Below are 6000 nucleotides of genomic sequence, written 5' to 3' on the forward strand. Positions count from 1 at the left end.
TAGCTGAGTTTTGGATACATCAAAGTTTACAGAAGATGGGAGACAATCCAAGACAGAATTTGTCTAGTTGTTTCTGGAGATAAGGAATAAATGTTTGAGGGGCGGCATAGTGGCACAGTGGTTAGCACTGCTGTCTCACAGCACCAGGGACCCTGTGTGGAGTTTGTATTTCTCCCCGTGTCTCAGAGGGTTTCCTCCGACTGTTCTGATTTCCGCCCACAGTCCAAAGATGTGCAAGTTAGGTGGGATAATGGGAGTTTCGGGAATAGGGCAGGGGAATGGGCCTAGGTAGGATGCTCTTTCAGAGGGTCTGTGCAGACTCGATGGTCCGAATGGCCTCCTTCTGCACTGTTTGAATTCTACGGTTCTATGGTTCTAAGGTAATGCAGGGGTCAGTGAGCATCATTCTTCAACAGGGTTTTCTCAAAATGGAAAAAAATGAAGCTAAAGGAGGGAAAGGAGTCAGAAGATAGATCATGTAAATATGAAAGAGGGAGAGACATTGGAAGGAAGGTTGATGAAACTTTTCAGTTCGGATGAGAGCAGGAAACATCATCAATACAATCATGGAAAAGAACCAAAGGAGGGGACTTGGGAAGTACTTAGAACTGGGCAGCACGGTAGCATTGTGGATAGCACAATCGCTTCACAGCTCCAGGGTCCCAGGTTAGATTCTGGCTTGGGTCACTGTCTGTGCGGAGTCTGCACATCCTCCCCGTGTGTGCGTGGGTTTCCTCTGGGTGCTCCAGTTTCCTCCCACAGTCCAAAGATGTGCAGGTTAGGTGGATTGGCCATGCTAAATTGCCCTTAGTGTCCAAAATTGCCCTTAGTGTTGGGTGGGGTTACTGGGTTATGGGGATAGGGTGGAGGTGTTGACCTTGGGTAGGGTGCTCTTTCCAAGAGCCGATGCAGACTCGATGGGCAGAATGGCCTCCTTCTGCACTGTAAATTCTATGTATCTATGTATAACCAAGAATCTTCCAAAGAGTGTTCCTCAAAGCACCAGGGACCCGGGTTTGATTCCGGATGTGGATGGCTGTATGCAATTTGCACGTTTTCCCCGTGTCTGCATCTGTTTCCTTTGGGTGCTCCAGTTTCTTCCCATGGTCCAAAGATGTGCAGTTTCAGTGGATTGGCTATGCTCAGTTGCCCCTTAGTGTCCAAAGACGTGCAGGTTAGGTTACAGGGAAACGGCAGGGGAGTGGGCTTAGGTAGAGTACACTTTCAGAGGGTTGATGCAGACTTGAATGGCCTCGCTCTGCACTGTAGAGATTCGATGGAGTCAAAGGCATTGGGCAGGATTCTCCGTTGGCTGAGGTCGAAATCATAAAATGCGATTGGGTGGAGAATAGATTCCGACGTCAAAATCACGGCATGCGCCGATTTGACGCCAAATCGCAATTCTCCGATTCCTCGACAGCGGCATCAGTGTGGTCTGGAACACACATACAGTAAAGACGGTTTGCATATCATTAGTGGGCCTGACCTGGTATTCTACGGGGTCTCCGCCATTCTCCGCCTCCAATGGGCTGAGTTCCTGATGGCGCAGTTCACTTGTGCTTTTACAAATCGGGAAGCCAGCATGGTGGCTGCTGAGGGAGCGGGGGTATGGAAAGTGTCAAACATCGCCATAGTGTGCTTACAGTTGTGTTGCTGGCCAGGGGGGCTTCTGCCAGGGCCGTGGGGAGTAGCTGGCGGTGACCAGGAGGTGGGCTGTGGGGTTGGGGCTGACGGGCATGGAACACCATTGCTGCAGCCAGAAAGGCAGCCATGCAGCTGTGCCTGCTGCTGACAGTCCATTGTGAACTTAGAGCCACGGGTCATCTAGTTGTCCCCCCAGGCCACCCGGTAGCATGGTGGTTAGCATCAATGCTTCACAGCTCCAGGGTCCCAGGTTCGATTCCCGGCTGGGTCACTGTCTGTGTGGAGTCTGCACGTCCTCCCCGTGTGTGCGTGGGTTTCCTCCGGGTGCTCCGGTTTCCTCCCACAGTCCAAAGATGTGCGGGTTAGGTGGATTGGCCATGCTAAATTGCCCGTAGTGTAAGGTTAATGGGGGGATTGTTGGGTTACGGGTATACGGGTTACGTGGGTTTAAGTAGGGTGATCATTGCTCGGCACAACATCGAGGGCCGAAGGGCCTGTTCTGTGCTGTACTGTTCTATGTTCTATGTCCCTTGATCAGGTCAGTTTGCTTGCAAGTACAGAGTTTTTTAAAGTTTGTTTTGTCCAAGAAAATACAGAGCACTGAGTCGAATTCAATACAAATTACAGCTCTTGATAATTTCTTCTAATTAAATACACGATACAGAAAAGTTGAAAATAAACAAAATGGAGGTTCAAAGTGAAAGCGCAGAAAGTAGCTTCAGAAATTAAGTGAGATGATTCTGGAATGAATTGTTCAAAACTGGCACTTACTTTTTAAGATTATTATTATCACCATTGTCTTTCCCCTTTCTGGCTGTGATTGGGTTAAAGTAATTACAGCTAATTCAATTCGATTGAGATGTCTGTCCATCAAATTTTAATATGGGTGATTGAAATACATCTTTCTCAGGAAGCCTTATCCATTATCATGAAAACTGTTTCTGGGAATATAGCCCAGAAACTTAAATAACAAAATATGTCCTTGCTCTATCTGGCCTCCTTGTCTTGATGTTTCTCATGGGATTCACCAATTTTTTACTGTCATGGTTAAAATGTGGGTTTTTAACAAACCATTTTAAGAAGCCATTTTAAATCTTGGGTCATTTATTCTTTTAAACTTGTTATATACTAAAAGGGTAGATTCTATCAGTCCCCCCTTTTGATTATTCAAAAGGTGAATGAGATGAATCAAAATGAAATAGAATTAAAGAAAGAAAGGAATAAATGCAACAAGACAGTGGTAAGCGGAGAGACTCATTCACATTGCCTTTAATGGTTCACTTGTTTGAGAACAGCCTTCAATAACAGAGTGGCAAAAGCCTTGCAAGAGTTACAAACATCTTAATAATTCAATAAAACAAATCAAATGATATCGTAAAATATTAATGCATTAATAATTGAACTTGATAATGAAAATTTAAAAGTTGCTCAAAACATTGATTTACTGATTAAAAATTGATATTATGATTACATAATTCAGTAATAAAAGATTAATAATAATTATTTCATGTATGCAAATAAAATGATTATACAGTAAAATAATTGAAATTGAGTATATGATTTAGTAATAATTGGTAAAATTATGATCAAAATTGATTACGTAATTCAGTAATAAAATTATTAATAGTAATTCACTAATAAATGATTAATAATGCAATAATAATGCAGTAAATAACAAGTCAACAGAAACTTTCCATTTTAAAGTTATTGGCTGGTGGTTCATATGGATTACTATGAACCATGTGGATTGGTGGGATACTATGGGTAGGCATGCATTAGCCAAACTATCTGATCAGCATCAGTACGGAAATTATAAGTCCAAATATGCAAAAATAGGACAAGTCCTTTAATGATGTTAATCCCTGTGCCACCCAACCGTCCTGAAAGCCAACCCCAAAGAGTGTAATCAAAGGGTTGGTCAAGTTTTTTTAACTTTGTATTGGTGTGTATTGCCAAGTCTTTGACATCTTCTGAATTATCTGGAACACTGTGCACCAACGCCTGCAGAAATGGTTAATTTCCCTGCAGAAACAAAAGGGGTGTATAGTGGGCGGATAACTTGGGATGATGCAATTTGCATCTCTCTCAACATTTTTTATCACCCAAATTGACTGGGAACAAAAGTTGGATTGCTGCCAAACTCCTCTAATCTTTGTATTGGCAACAGTCTGTCCTCAACATGGATTGCTTTCAAAAAAAATTAATCAGAGTCTCACATTGCATGAAGCAAACTAATTTAAAATATTTTTTAGAATTAAACACAATTAACTGTTGCTAACTCATGAGTTCAAGGGAAAGGATAATAAATGAATGAATGTGTTTTGGCAGCTTCCTTATCAACATGCTTTGAATGACCTTGGTTTAGAGTTTGCAAAAATGGTTTTACACAGACAGCGAGTTTAGCTTTGATATAACTCTCTCTAACTGTGTTGGAAAACATGTAACTGAAGCACGGTAGCACAAGTGGATAGCACTATGACTTCACAGCACCAGGGTCCCAGGTTCGATTCCCTGCTGGGTCACTGTCTGTGTGGAGTCTACACATTCTTGCTGTGTCTGTGTAGGTTTCCTCCGGGTGCTCCGGTTTCCTCCCACAGTCCAAAGACGTGCAGGTTAGGTGGATTGGCCATGATAAATTGCCCTTAGTGTCCAAAAAGGTTGGGAGGGGTTATTGGGTTCTGGGGATAGGGTGGAAGAGAGTGTTTAAGCGTGCCGGTGCGGACTCGAAGGGCCGAATGGCCTTCTTCTGTACTGTATGTTCTATGTTCTATGAAAATCAATATTGTGGCAAACATTTTTAGTTTCTGATTTTGTTACTCGCGCTTGAAAAACGGACATTCCCACTTGTCATGTAATGGCTCTTGCTGTAGTCCTTTTGTGTAGCAATTTTTCCAGAATTTTTTCTAGGTCGCCAATACCTGTTGATAACTAGACCTGACAAAGCTTGTTAATTTTTGACAATAATTAAATAAAGCATCACTCTTCAAATGACAGTCTGCCTTTCGTTCTTTCAAAAGTGCTGAAATTGGTTCATGTTGTGATACGCATTTTGGGGCGGATCCTTGAATGAGTCAGGGGCCGGGTCTTGGTCGTAGGAATCCATTTTGTAGTATTGAAATCTGAATATCTGTATTCTGAAAGTGCACAAATTCGCAAAATGGCCGTCTTCACCACAATAAAGGAATTTCATGGGCGGGATTCTACGGAAAGTGGTGGGGCGGGCAACTCCGGCGTGAAGGGGTAGCGTGAACCACTCCGACATCAGGCCGCCCTGAAGGTGCGGACCGTGCCAACTGGCACCGAAGGGCCTTTGCCGGCTGGCGCATGTTGGCGCATGCATGGGAGAGCCAGCGTGTACTGGCGTCATCCCAGCGCATGCGCAGGGGGGTTCATCTCCGCGCCGGCCATCGCGGACCAGTACACCAGCCAGCACGGAGGAACAGAGTGCCCCCACAGCACAGGCCCACCCGCGGATCGGTCAGCTCTGATCGCGTGCCAGGCCACCATGAGGGCACCCCCCGTGGTCAGACCCTATGGAGGCCGCCCACGGAGCCAGGTCCTGCCGGCAAATACCTGCCGTAACATACTGTGGCGGGACCCGCTGCACACAGGCGACCACTCAGACCATCGCGGGCCGGAGAATCACCGCGGGGGGCCGCTGCCAGCGGCCGTGCGCCCCCGCCAAATCCCCGACGCCGGAGAATTCAACAGCCAGCAAGGGCGGAATTCACGCCAGCCCCCGGCGATTCTCCGACTCGGTGGGGGGGTCGGAGAATCCCGCCTCATATCTTTTCTGGAATTCTTTATCGGAGTAAGAACAGGGGTCGGAGTTGTTGTTATCGGAGGAGGAGAAGGAGTAATTTCTGCTGTGATTGCTGTGCTATTTTTAGTAGCTGTTGTTTCAGCCTGGGGCTGAGGTTTATTACGGTTAACATCCTCCAGCTCCCAGTCGGGTAGGACCAAGTTTAATGCTGTAGACAGTTCCGGTCTTAAACCGGCGACAAAAGCGGTTTTAAATGGTTCTAAATTACTTGTATCACAAATCCTCTCTGCTTCCTGGAATTCCATTCCAGAAAACTCCTTCCAAACTGTTTCAAACATTTCATCATAATCTGTGAGATTTTTAAAATGATTTTGAGCACAGGCTGTTGTTTTGTCACTTCACGTTAAGCTGTTTGGTGCTAAATGGGTTAAGTTGTATTACACTTTGTCTGACACTAGGTTCGTCTTTTTCGAAACTATCATTGTTCAATTGAACAGTGTAGTAATCCACGGGAGGCAGGAGTTCCGTCACCACACCAATATTTATTTACAATAACGATATTACAGGAGAAGCTACAAACAGTGCTGCTAGCA

This window comes from Scyliorhinus canicula, chromosome 17 (genome assembly GCF_902713615.1).
Source record: "Scyliorhinus canicula chromosome 17, sScyCan1.1, whole genome shotgun sequence".
NCBI classification, from domain to species: Eukaryota; Metazoa; Chordata; class Chondrichthyes; order Carcharhiniformes; family Scyliorhinidae; genus Scyliorhinus; species Scyliorhinus canicula.